This window comes from Amblyomma americanum, chromosome 8 (genome assembly GCF_052857255.1).
Source record: "Amblyomma americanum isolate KBUSLIRL-KWMA chromosome 8, ASM5285725v1, whole genome shotgun sequence".
NCBI classification, from domain to species: Eukaryota; Metazoa; Arthropoda; class Arachnida; order Ixodida; family Ixodidae; genus Amblyomma; species Amblyomma americanum.
In genome coordinates, this window is record NC_135504.1 from 87452775 (window position 1) to 87466860 (window position 14086).

Here is a 14086-nt window from a genome sequence, read left to right on the forward strand (position 1 = left end):
TTCTGCCGCTCTCCACGGCAGGAGTGGCATCAATCACACCTAGTGTTCTGCTGAACGGATCAAAATGCACCGGCGTTTTATGCAGAATCCACTTTCATGACCTGCGCACGCGATGCCGGCAGACGCTTTTGAGCTTTTCTGCTTGACCGAAGGTCAAGGTCATAGGTGAGATAGATGGCACAACAGCCGCTAGTGTCGCCTGCTATAGCTGCCGTCATGTGTCGAACCTGAATACAACCAGTTTTGCTCATGGTTTCACCGCTAGCTACATTCAAGGTCAAACTTGCGGCCCCACTAACTCTAGCTACTTTCAAGGTCAAGCTTACGGCCCCTTTGATGGCTTGAAAAGCTGGCGCTGTGAGGCTTTTCACTCGAAAAAAGAAACGCAGATAGTCACCTTCCACGAAGCACCACACTTCTTGCAAGGCTGGTTCCACTGCAGGACACAGTCTCCCATTGCCACGACGCTCACGCGGGGCCTGAGATGCACCACTGGGCAGCTGAAATTCAAGGGTATGCACAAAATGGGGGCGAAGTTATTGCCTTAGCTGAAAGCTGATTGCGTACAAGTCAGTGCGGCGCCATAAGGGGAGTGAGTTTAGCATCGCGAACAAAGCTGAAACCGTTGTCATCGAAACTAATCCCACCAGATTTAGGCAGCTAATAACAGACCACTTGATCCAACTATAGCTACTTCCCTCGCGATGCTCTGCGCGCAATTTGAACTGCTTGCGTTATTGTGACACCCCCCCCCCCCCCCACAAGTGTTTTCCCACTTATTTAATTTCCGTACTTTTTAATGTGTAAATTATATACTACTGCTTTGCCATGTATATTCTGTTCTATTTGAATCACCTGACGCTAATTTCACGTCAAACTTGTTATTCTTGTTATTCTTGTTATGCTTTTTTATGCTTACATGCCTTTGTGTGACCGTTTCACATCACTGTCTCCCCCCCCCCCCCCTTATGTAATGTCCCAGACGGGATCTTTAAGGGTTCAATAAATGATGATGATGATGATGATGAAGTTCTGACCACGTGCGAGTTCCCAAGCTATCCGGAGCCCACGGGTTAATACCCCTAACTATACGAGTTCTGACTTAAGCCATCACACTAAACCGTTGGGCCGTTCAGAATTCAGGAAGCGCAAAAGAATTGTGTGTGGGCTCTGGGGGCTTTGAAATGATGAACCAGCCAGCAAATGTGCCTCGTGTTGGATTGGCCACTGGCTGATGAAAGGGCGGAACCTTAGGTGATTTACGGAGCGTGCTGAGTGAGAAAGGTCGCTCTGGGCCCTGGTGACAAGGCTCATCCAGTCGTTCAACGCATGAACTTTAAATTTTTGACTGTTTGCTTTTTCCTTCACATGTAAAAAGTTTTGTCAAAGTGCCATTAAACCCACTTGTTTTCGTTTTCCCAAAGATCAAGTTCCATCTATCCTCAGCCCGAAGGCTTGGGAACGCTACAGAATGGAGCCCGGGTTCACGTAAGCCAGCTCCCCACGACAACTGGTTGTCATCGGTGGTATGCCGCTACCACAGTCGTAACAGCCCACAATGGAGTGAAACACACGGCGGCGGCGAAAGCAACAAGCGTGCTTGGCGGTCATCGAACAGAATGCCCGCCTTTGAAGGCCGTGTTTAATTTAAAGCTGATAGCGAACTTTCGAGACGGGGCGTGGAAAGTTACTGCGACATTCTCGAACAATCTATAATCAGCTCCACCTGTATGCGATCAATCGAAATAAATCTGTTCGCGCCGTGCTCAGCAAACAAAAAGATAAATTTGCGTGTTGGCAGCTTTGAAGAATGAACAGTACAAAGATTCGCAAAATATGGCGCAAGGAAAACTTTGACAAAGTGCACAATGTCGCAAGATACTGTGGGTGCACTCTGGGGTCAGAGACCTATTTCACTCCTCCTCACATAAACCGTTTGGCCACAGCTGCGGTCGCACGCACAGCATTTAACCACAGTTTCTTCACACTGTAGTTAGAGTGCACCTAGTTAAGCATATCAAATGCGTTGCATTTTTAACAGCCTGCATGAAAACATGAGTACTAATAAGCCTGTCAGCGACATTCTGACTTTATTGGTTTGAAATTATAGCTCTGATTAGCAAATTTTCGAAGTTTAGCTGACAATGTTATTAGAGCTCTCCGTCCGTTGAGGACTGCTTCCTTAGACTTTGGATACCCAAGCAATCTGTTTGTTGGTTACCATGTGAATTATTACAAAAGGTAAAAAATAGCGCAGCAATATTAAAATTTTCTATTTAAGCAGTCTAAGGTGTTCAAATATTGTCACGCAGTGGTGAAGCCAGGCAGTCGAGAAGGAAGACGACCAGGCTTGCGTCAAAGATGAATGCCTTACTGGCCGATCTTGCGGCCCCAAATAGACACCGTTCGGCGAGAGCGGACGTACCAAGTGCGCTCGGCGATCACGAAGAAACGGAATTTTCGCCGCTCACTGGCTGCGCCCAATTTAAAGGTGACGAATGACTTATGAGATGAAGCAATGAAATCACCTACGACAATCTCGAACTTCGTAGAAACAGTTGCGCGGGCGGGTACAGTCTTGCAAATCTGGTCGCCCTTTTCATCCCAGCTATCACGTCACGTGCTGGCAGCTGCTAGAATGAACAAATGAGCGCTAAAAACCTAAGCAGCAATTTGCAACCTGCAATGATAGTTTGCCGTGTCAGTCACAGCGCTGTAACATACAGACTAGGGAGAGGACCAAGCAAGGAACAGAAAGGAGAGAGTGGTCTCATAGTGCTTTTCTATGCCGCATATGCCTACGCTTGAAGGCACGAGGTACCAGTGTCTACCACGCACTTATCTAGCCAAACGTATCAAGCGCCAGGTGACTGGGCTATGTCAAGAGCATCTAGGCAAAGAAGCTTATCAAAAACGCGCCTCTAATCGTCTAGATTGTTGCCTCGTGCTTATCGCGGCTGAAGTAACTGGCGACGGCAATTTTTGATTGTGCATTTGGACAGTTGAAGTGCCACCTGGACACGTTGCCCATACGGCAGTGCCTTGGTTCCGGAAAAGAAAACGTGTGAATAAAACGCCCCCAATTGCGAAGTGGGAAAAAATGTCTCCAATTGGATGCCGTCAAACATCTTAGGTATGACAGCGAGGGCTACCGTATTTATTCCAATCTAGGCCGATAGTTTTTAAAAAAAAAACGAGATGTAGAACTCTTATGTCGGCTTAGATTCGAGGATTTCGTTTCGAGGTTTCGTATTCGTAAAATACGAATAAATGTAGCACGCAGGTGGCGCCCCCACAAAACGCCAACGAAAGACAGCACTGTAGCCGTTGCTATCCGTAGCCGTTGCTATCCGTAGCCGATACTGATCAAAGCACACATGAGCACTGGCTGCCATTTTGGCCTTGTTCTGTTCTCGTGCGGTGGCGTGAGCACGTTCGCAGCGGTGAAGTTTTCGTGCGTAGTTTTTATCACCAACACCATGGCACCAAACAGGCGGTGCCATTATAGTGCCGCCTTCAAGCGGAAAGTTATAGTCGCTGCAGAGCAGTCGTCAAATCTTCAAGCCGGGCGGGACTTCGGCGTGGATGAGAAGAATGTTCGCCGTTGGAGGGGGCAGCGTAATGAAATTTTTGCTTGCGCGGCAACGAGAACGGCTTTCATGGGCCCCAAGAAAGGCCGCCATCCAAAAGTGGAGGTAGCTCTGGCCGAGTTTGTGGAGACGCCGAGGTCAGCGGCACTTCCAGTGACCACGGAAGTGCTGCAAGCCAAAGCAAGAGCTGGCGAGAGAGCGAGGCGTCCCCCGGGAACTGTTCAAAGCCAGCCGGGGCTGGTTGCAGAAGTTCATGAAGCGCTTTGGCTTCAGCCTCCGACGTCGCACGTCCATTTGTCAAAAGCTGCCGGGCGACTTCGAAGAGAAGCTGATCTCATCATTTCAGCGATTCGTAATAAGGAAGAGGATGGAGCACGGCTACGCCGTAGGACAAATGGGAAACGCTGACCAGACGCCGGTATGGTTTGACATGCCAGTGGCGTTCACCGTGAACGAAAAAGGTGCCAAGGAAGTGAAAGTGCGCTCGGCCGGATACGAAAAGCAGCGCATGACTGTAATGCTGGCCTGCACGGCGGATGGCCACAAGCTGCCGGCGTATATAATTTTTAAGAGGAAGACTCTACCAGCTCGGGAAGTGTTTCCAAGAAATGTGATCGTCCGCGGCAACGAAAATGGATGGATGGCGAGCGATATGGTTGAGCAGTGGATCAGAATGGTTTGGCAGCGGCGTCCAGGGGCCCTCTTGGCCAAACGTTCCCTCCTCGTCCTGGATTCTTACCGTGGACACCTCACTGACGGCGTAAAAGCTGTGCTTTCCGAAGCCGGTACCGACGTCGCCATCATACCCGGCGGCATGACAGGCCAGCTGCAGCCTCTTGATGTGTGCCTCAATAAGCCTTTCAAGGATCGGCTGCGCAAGTACTACGTGGACTGGCTTAGTGAAGAGCGGCGCGAGCTTACACCAACAGGCCGAATAAAGCGCGCCTCACTGGGAGTTGTAGCCACTTGGATAGCTGCAGCCTGGGATGACATCCCAGAAAGCTTGGTTGCACGCTCATTCCGCAAGTGCTGCATCTCTAATGCACTCGATGGCAGTGAAGATAGTGCACTGTTCGAGGAGGCCAGCGATAAAGAAGTCAGCGATGATGATGACGAATGAGCGGGGGCTGATCCCGGGCTGGCGTTGCATATGTCACCTCGCCCAACACCGCGCCTCTCCTCCTCCTCTTCTCTCAAAGCTCCTTTGGCAGCTTTTTTTTTTCAACGGTCCCTCTCGGGGCCATCAATCACGCTTCAACAGAGCATGCAGGCACGATGCTTCCCGCTGTGTCTCACTAGAGTTCCTCTCTCTACACCAAGTCGCCTATGCGCAGACACATGGTGCAGTCGTTTCGCGCCACGCACTTTCACGTGCGCGGCGACGTAAGAACAGTCGTGTCGCGTCATAAAAATAATTGTGATAATGAGGTATAAACAGTGTTGTTTTTTCGGCCGGCCTACAATCGAGGTAAGTTTTTTTTTTTCTGTGGCCTTCAACTTTCGGGTCTCGGCTTAGAATCGTGGCCGGCCTAGATTCGAGTAAATACGGTATTTCTTCTTACTCCTTCTTTGGAGACATCCATTTTTGGGAACGTGAGCCATATTTCCTCGACAACACGTGTGCACGCACAATGTCGAGTTGATGAATTATGGGTTATGCATCAGGCATCTGCGGAGCCACCTTCACCGGGACAATACAGCCCAAGCTAGTCTAAATAACAAAGCGCACTACTGTATTGATCAGCCTACACTGATATATACATTTGATCTGTACACTGTAGAGGTCGCACGTGGCTGCGTAGATAGGAGGTATCAAAAGGTAGAACTTCGCCAAGAATACATGGCCAGAAACATAGAAACGAGAACGGTTTCATTTTTGTCTTATCCACACTTATTTGCGCAGTTCTACCTTCAATTCAAATCTACCAACTGGCCCACAAGAATGTTCTACTTAGGAGGTACGTTCTGCAAGTTGCCCAATTTAGCTTGGGAAAAGAAGACGAAGAAAAGCGGCACAATCAATAAGACGGCCTCAATAGAATCCATGCTATTTTAAGGAAGCTATTAGTATATAAAAATTAGAGAGGAAAGGTGCAGTAATCCTTCAGCAAGCACTTGCGCATTGAGTTCGAATGCACTTCCGCAGACACACCCGGTATTTCACCGGTATTTTCTTTAGTTCCCCGTTTCATCAGGAAAGGGCAGAAATAGAGAGAGAGAGAAGGAAGGCGGAGAAGGGGAGCAGGTGAAGGGGGCGAAAGTGGCGGCAGTCGGGTGAAACAGTTGCGCGCACACAGAGGTATTCCTGAGAGGAGACTCTCGCTCGCCTTTGGAGGCATGATTCGATGGAGCCGCAATTAACACTTACAAAAATTTCTTTAGACACTCTGTAGACAATCTATATAATATACCTAGACAACATTCTATAGGCAATACAAATCACATAGACAGTCTCTAGATAATCTATAGATCAATGGCCATACAATATTTAGCAGGTTTTTGTCAACAGACTATGAATAGAGAGAAGAAAATATCTATAGGAAGGCAGGCAATCAAGAACTGCATAAACTGCCTATAAACCATTTTTGTTAAGGTTAGCAGCGGTGCGCCTCCACCTCCGCTCTCGCTTCAGTGACGATAAAAACTGCCAGTGGCTACAGGACACACAAGTCACATTGCGGGAAGACAATGGATGCAGCCGAGGCTCATGCTTGGAGCGCTGCACGTATGCAGCGACGGATCGAGTGGAGGCTAAACATTCTCGGGATGCTACCCGCACACGCGCTGTGCTGCAAAGGGCCCCTGTGCGTTTACGCGTTTACAAACAATTTCTCAGGCTAAAAAGGGACTTGTTAAGTTTCCCATAACATGAACACAATCGTCGTTCCGTCACGCGTGACGTCACTGCATTAATCATTGCACGAAGCAGCTAGTGCATATCACTGAACTTTCTGCGATGGCTCAGTGGCTTTGGCTGTCGGCTACTGATCCCAAGGTCGCGGGATCGAATGGTGGAAGCAACGGCCACATTGCGATGAAGGCCACATGCAAAAATGCGCGTGTGCCCTGCACTAGGGCGTCCCTCACTGTCCATACTGTGCCGCTTCGGGACGTTAAACCCCACAATTTACAGCCCGAAAGACGCAGGTTCGATCGCGGATGCGGTGGTCGCATTTCAATGGGGCAAAATTCAAGAAGTCTGTGTACTGTGCGATGTTAGTGGACGTTAAAGAACCCCATGCGGTCTATGTTTCCGCAGCCCTTCACTACGGTGGCCCTCATAGCACAAGTAGCCTGCGACATTAAACCCCCATAAACCAAACCATTTTTCTTATGTCAGTGGCCGTACAGGAAGTTAAGTGGTTGTAATTATTTTGTCTGTTACATAACTACGACGTCATCGAAGGGCTTGGGCCAATAACCAGCTCAACTCTGGTATCAGTCCTCCTCACCTGCGGCAACCACCTCTCCCCTGCGGAGAAGACGGGGAGGTTGGGAGGTGCGTCGGCGTCCCGGCTAACACCCATGTGGCGAAGGCATGGCAGCTAGGAGCTGGCTATGCTCTGCTCGAGGTCCCCTCGAGGGTAAAACTTCTAACTGTAAATAATTACTAAGTAACAGAGGAGACAACGGAACTCGAAATGCCTAAGAAGATTTAGGTGCACCACTAAATTTTTTTTGCTTCATAAACAACTGCTATGTCATCGAAAGGCACGGGGAAATCCACCCTCTTCCTCACCCGAGACACCCTCCGCTTCCACGCCTGCAGGCTGCGGAGTATACGGGGCGGTAGTCCCGGCTCACACCCACGTGACGAAGGCACAGCAGGAGCTCGCTGTGCTGCTGCCCGAGGCCCCCTTCATTGCCGTCGACATCGAGCAATGCATGAGCCTGACGGGAGACCAGAGCTCCGCCTGCAATATGACAGAGTAGCGGTCAGTCTCGGTAATGACAATACGTGCAAATGTATTCCCTGAACTGCCACAGCCGGGGTCCTCTGTTCACACTCTACTGGCAAAATTACTACAGGCCCCACTGTTACAGGGCGCTTCAGAACGCGCTCTGTTACTCTTAACATTTTACTGTCTTTCCTCTCCCGCGTGGTGTCACTGCTACTCCTGTCCTAGTGGGGCCACAACTCCGAGTGATCTGCGCAAGGAAGACCATGCGTTGGTTTTCGTATTCCATGGTTACAGCGCGATCGACAGCACACAGAATAAAGGACGCAGCCCAACAAACGGAGCTGCGTTGTGTCCTTTATTCTGTGTCCTGACTATCGTGCTGTAACCACGGAATAGAGAAAGCTACGTTTAAGAAGCCAGCGAGCGGTGAAGACGGAAGAACAACAATCACAAAACCACAGGCTGTACTTTAGATGTTATAATGACTGCGTGAATCAATGCGAGTGATATCACTGACAGTGAATGAAAAGCGCGAAGCATAAGCTACATGTGGCATGATTTAGCTATGGCCAATGGTGTTCATGCGTGCCTAATAATTTCAACATAGCTGCATCGGACAACATTGTTCTGTGATATTGTGCACATCTACGATGTTGTTGTACAACCATCGTACATCCGCCCGCCTAACTTTCTGCCGCGCCCTGCTACGCTTTCCTTCTTTTGGAATCCACTTCGTTACCCTTATGGACCGGCCGTTATCTCTCCTCACGCGCAATCACCGCGTTCACCCTACTCGCTACAGCGCCAATGTCCCGCTATGCGGGGAGCATATAACTCTAAATCATACCACCTCGGCCTTCCGGCCCATTCCGTTCCAAATGTAGCCGTGAGCATGTCCTGCGGTCGACAGGCGTGGTTGATCAGCTCGTCGCCAGGGCTGTGGTGGCCACCAGGGCCGTTGAGACCACGGACTAAGGGCTCCACTCCCAGACCGAAGTCCCCCACAACCTGACCAGTAAATACATTTTCCACCGCCACCACCAGGCAGTCGCATGCGGACGACATGGCCGTCCTTGTGCCTGGATCCAACACAAAGGAGCTCGAGTGTTTGGCTCTCGGTCGAGTCGCAACGTGGGCGAGGGATGCGAGAATCACCATCTCACGGGAAAAGACAGTGTGTGCGCTCCCCGCCCCCCGCTCCCGCAGGGGGGGAATGGAGCGCACCATGCCCGCAGTTCGCATTGACGGTGCCCACCTGCCTTTCAGGCCCGCCTCCAAGGCACTGGGCATCGTCTTTGACTACACCCTCTCGTTCATTCCCCATGAGGAAAGACTCAAGGAGCGTGCCGAGACGCTCTACGCCCGCCTTGCGACTTTGCTGCGGATTAACCGCACACCGGCGCCTGCCCGCATGAGGGCGCTTTACCGCCAGGGTGCGCTCCCGACCCTCGCATACGCTTCACCCGTCTGGTGGACTGAGTGTCCTCATTCGGGTCTTTGAACTCGCCTCGCATCTGTGCAGAGGTCCCCGCTGTTGGTGTTGGCGGGGGCCTATTCCACGACGAGCACGTGGGCGTTGCAGATCCTTGAGCACGCCCCTTCGTAAGCGATAGACCTCGACAGATTAAACGCGGAATTTCACCTCTTTTCGCATCACCGAGGCGTCGCTTTTGGGACAAGGTTAGTCCGAGCTGTCGAGGTCTAACAGCCGTTTGATGTTGCCGCGTGGCATCCCTCGGAGGTCGTGGCTTTCTCGCGCCGTCGGTTGGACGTGGATGGGGCGATGGCTGTGGCGTTGTGGCCGGCGCATTATGTGTACATTGATGGTGCATACATCTCTGTAGCTGCGGGCGCCACTTTTGTGGCGTCCGGATCGCGCGAGTCCTCTGGGCGGTTGGCCGTTTTCGGGTCGACGGTGCATCGGGTCCGTAGCCCCTGGAGGTGGTGGCTTTTACGGAGGCGGTGGAATACGTCCGTTCCCGAAGGGGAACGGTGCCAGGGCATTTATATATCGATTGTCTTCACTCCTTTCGGCACCTGCTGCATACAACTGCGCGATTCGGCTGTGGATCACATAAAGGCCACACTTACATCAGTGGCGTCGCACAGACCCCTCGCACTTTTCCATGTCCCTTGTCACGCCGGCATTCTCGGCAATGAGCTGGCAGATATCGTGGCCACTCGGGCTAGCCGTTCTCTCGCGTTCGGCGGGTGCTCCACTCGAAGGTCACCATCTGGGCTTCTTTCCGCTCTATTGTCAGGGCTACGTGGGCGGTCTGGTGGCGTGAGAACAACCAGGGAACAGGAATTTTTCCTGGGTGCCCGATGTCCTTTCCATCCCGGACTGCTTTCCGACACTGCGCCGAACCGTGACACTCATTACGTGCCACGGCCGTTTTCCGGCACACATGCACAGATTTAGACTTGCGCGTTCGCCTTTGTGCCCTTGCGGGGCCCCCGTTGGTGACGTTTATCATTGTTTAACCAATTTTATCATTATCTCACAAATCATCATCTAACCAATTACCTAAAAGATGCGTCAAGCATAGACAGAAAATTTATTTAGCATATGAGAAGGACTCAATTATCACTTACGATTGACAAATTATATGCATGAATGAATGAATAAATGAATGAATGAAATGAGTGAATATACCTCCAAACACCGGAACTGGAATGCAGCAACAGTGGAGAAGCTCCTCCTCCAGACAAAGTACATGGTGGCCTGCAGCGCCTCCCACACCTTGATGGCCTCCACGTACTGGACGGTGGACAACACTGCGTCCCTGCTGCCCCCGGACGACTTGCTGACAGAGCTGGACATGTCCACCTTGCTGGCAATGTGGTGCTTTGCGTGCAATGCGGCCAGATGAGCGTAGTACACGGTCGCTGGGGCACTCGCGCTTCTTGCACACCGGGCGTACGTGCGGCAGTGGTGGAAGCTCAGCTTCTGCACGTCGTCCGCCGTAAAGCTCGAGTCGTCCTACACGATATAATAGTACTATGGGTGGTGTGTTTATGCATATGTGCAGTGTATATACAGATAGACTGCCCTGTTAGCTATAGCTACCTGCTAAAGCGAACAGGTACAGACTATGATGTGCTAGTGGATGAAATAATCAAATTACAATTACACTTACTTGGCTGATAACACATTCTGCACTCTAAACTTATTTAGCCCAAGTGATTACGGCACTGCAGGGTACAATGTGAATCGAATTTTACCGCAGTTCCTAGTACATAGCCTTAGACACAATTACAGGAAAATACACAAAAGTGGTATGTATGTTCCCTGTACTTGACATATTTTGCTACACTTATCCATAAGCTATCACAGTAAAGGAAATGAGCATCAGTTGTGCACTGTTACAAAACCAAGCCTTCATTCAGGAAGCATGTTTTGTTTTAAATTATAATTTCTTATTCAATATAAATGCATAATACCACCATTCCTGTCAAAAAACCATTGGAACATATTGATTAAACTGTGCAAGTGAAAGCCATTATGCTCCAAAAAATGCACAGAGGCTTCAAGCATAGACAGAACATTCTGCACGCTAATCTTATTTAGCCCACGCACTGCAGGGTACAATGTGAATCTAATTTTGCCGTAGTTCTTAGTACATTGCCTTAGACACAATTACAGGAAAGTACACAAAAGTAGTATGTTCTCTGTACATGACATACTTTATTACACTAATCGATATGCTATCATAGTAAAGAAAATAAGCATCACTTGTGCACTATGTTACAAACCAAAGCCTTCAGGAAGCATGTTTTGTTTTAAATTATATTTTCTTATACAAAATAAATGCATCATATCACCATCCCAGTTAAAAGAAGAAAAACATTACAAGCCATTATGCACCAAAAAATTGCACAGATGCTTCAAGCAGGCTGTCAGCAAACGCTTGCGCATTGAGTTCTAATGCACTTCTGCAGTTACACCCTGCATTTTACCGATGTTTTCTCACAGTCCCCGGTTCCGTAAGGCAAATGGAAGGTATAAAAGGAAACCGAAGGTGGAAGGCAGAGAAGGGGAGCAGGCAAAGGTGGTGAGGTGAAAGCACATGTGCGTGCGCACAGAGGGGTTCGTGAGAGGAGGCTGTCGCTGATTTCTGGTAGCATGATTCGGTGCAGCCACGGTTCCCTTGCAAAAATTTTTTTAGGCACTCTATAGACTGTTCATAAATTTCTGTCTATAAAGTCTATAGGCCCTGCACTAGGGCGTCCCTCACTGTCCATACTGTGCCGCTTCGGGACGTTAAACCCCACAATTTTCAGCTCGAAAGACGCAGGTTCGATCGCAGCTGTGGTGGTGGCATTTCAATGGGGCGAAATTCAAGAAGTCTGTGTACTGTGCGATGTTAGTGGACGTTAAAGAACCCAATGCGGTCGATGTTTCCACAGCCCTTCACTACGGTGTCCCTCATAACCCAAGTAGCCTGGGATGTTAAACCGCCATAAACCAAACCATTTCTCTTATGTCAGTGGCCGTACAGGCAGTTAAGCAGTTATAATTATTTTGTCTGTTACATAACTACGACGTCATCGAAGGGCTTGGGCCAATAACCAGTGCAACTCTGGTATCAGTCCTCCTCACCAGCGGCAACCACCTCTCCCCTGCGGAGAAGACGGGGTGGTTGGGAGGTGCGTCGGCGTCCCGGCTCACACCCACGTGGCGAAGGCATGGCAGCTAGGAGCTGGCTATGCTCTGCTCGATGCCCCCTCGAGGATAAAACTACTAACTGTAAATAATTACTAAGTAACAGAGGAGACAACGGAACTCGAAATGCTTAAGAAGACTTAAGTGCACCACTAAATTTTTTTTCCTTCATAAACAACTGCGATGTCATCGAAAGGCACGGGGAAATCACGGGCCCAGATCTGGTTATCATTCCACCATCTTCCTCACCCAAGACACCCTCCGCTTCCACGCCTGCAAGCTGCGGAGTAGACGGGGTGGTAGTCCCGGCTCACACCCACGTAACGAAGGCACGGCAGGAGCTCGCTGTGCTGCTGCCCGAGGCCCCCTCCATTGCCGTCGACATCGAGCAATGCATGAGCCTGACGGGAGACCGGAGCTCCGCCTGCAATATGACAGAGTAGCGGTCAGTCTCGGTAATGACAATACATGCAAATGTATTCCCTGAACTGCCACAGCCGGGGTCCTCTGTTCACACTCTACTGGCAAAATTACTACAGGCCCCACTGTTACAGGGCGCTTCAGAACGCGCTCTGTTACTCTTAACATTTTACTGTCTTTCCTCTCCCGCGTGGTGTCACTGCTACTCCTGTCCTAGTGGGGCCACAACTCCGAGTGGTCTGCGCAAGGAAGACCATGCGTTGGTTTTCGTATTCCATGGTTACAGCGCGATCGACAGCACACAGAATAAAGGACGCAGCCCAACAAACGGAGCTGCGTTGTGTCCTTTATTCTGTGTCCTGACTATCGTGCTGTAACCACGGAATAGAGAAAGCTACGTTTAAGAAGCCAGCGAGCGGTGAAGACGGAAGAACAACAATCACAAAACCACAGGCTGTACTTTGGCTGTTATGACTGCGTGAGTCAACGCGAGTGATATCACAGACAGTGAATATAGAAGTGCGAAGCGTAAGCGACATGTGGTTCGATGCAGCTGTGGGGAATGGTGTTCATACATGCCTGTTTAATAACTTCCACACAGCTGCATCGTACAACCTTGTTGAGACAAGGGAACACGCAAAGGTAGTGGTTGCGTGGTCACATACGTTCTTCGTTCGATTCTGTGGGTCACTTTAGTTAACGTTTTGTGCTGGTTTTGAAGAGGCAGAAAAACCCGAATTACCTCCCTATTTGGGCACCAGAGGGCGGCACCTTTGCTAAGCGTTTTTGTAAATGTAGAGCCCAGGCATAGCTTTTAAATTTTTTTCGAATACTCACAAAGGCCACCTGTACAGATCTACAGGATTAGAGTAGGACCGTCAAAATTATTTAAGGGTCCCTTGAACAAATTAGCTGTGGCTTAACTACTGCTGAACCTGGTTACAGAGCGATAGCTGTGGTGTATCAGGCAACTCATCTCGGCTTGGTGTCTGTAACGTTGAGTGCGTTGCACTCAACTGTCACCCTGGCAGGTGGCATTTAAATTAATGGTTAGTCACGAGAGGCTGGTCACTTTACGATGCTGCACTTTACGATGCTGGGTTTAGCACTTGAAAATTTTAATGCATGGATGCGTGTAACGGCTATGTTTTCATCTCTTCTTGTCTGCAAATGTTTGTCCGTTGGTACGCATAAAAGGTGAGGATTTTTCACTTAAGGCAATTAATTTCGCTGAATACTCGGAGGAAATTGATGAAGTTGGTGAATTATTGATAATTCCTCCAGAAATGAATGAACAAAAGCAATAACTATATTTAACTAATAAAATGGATTACTTAGTGATTAATAACACTAGGCAAGAGTTAATAAAGGATAAATGACAAATTCCTTGACTGTCTAATTTAATTAACTACTAACTATAAATAATTACAGGTAACAGAGGAGACAACGGAACTTGAAATGCTTAAGAATACTTAAGTGCACCTCTAAACTTTTTTTTCCTTCATAAA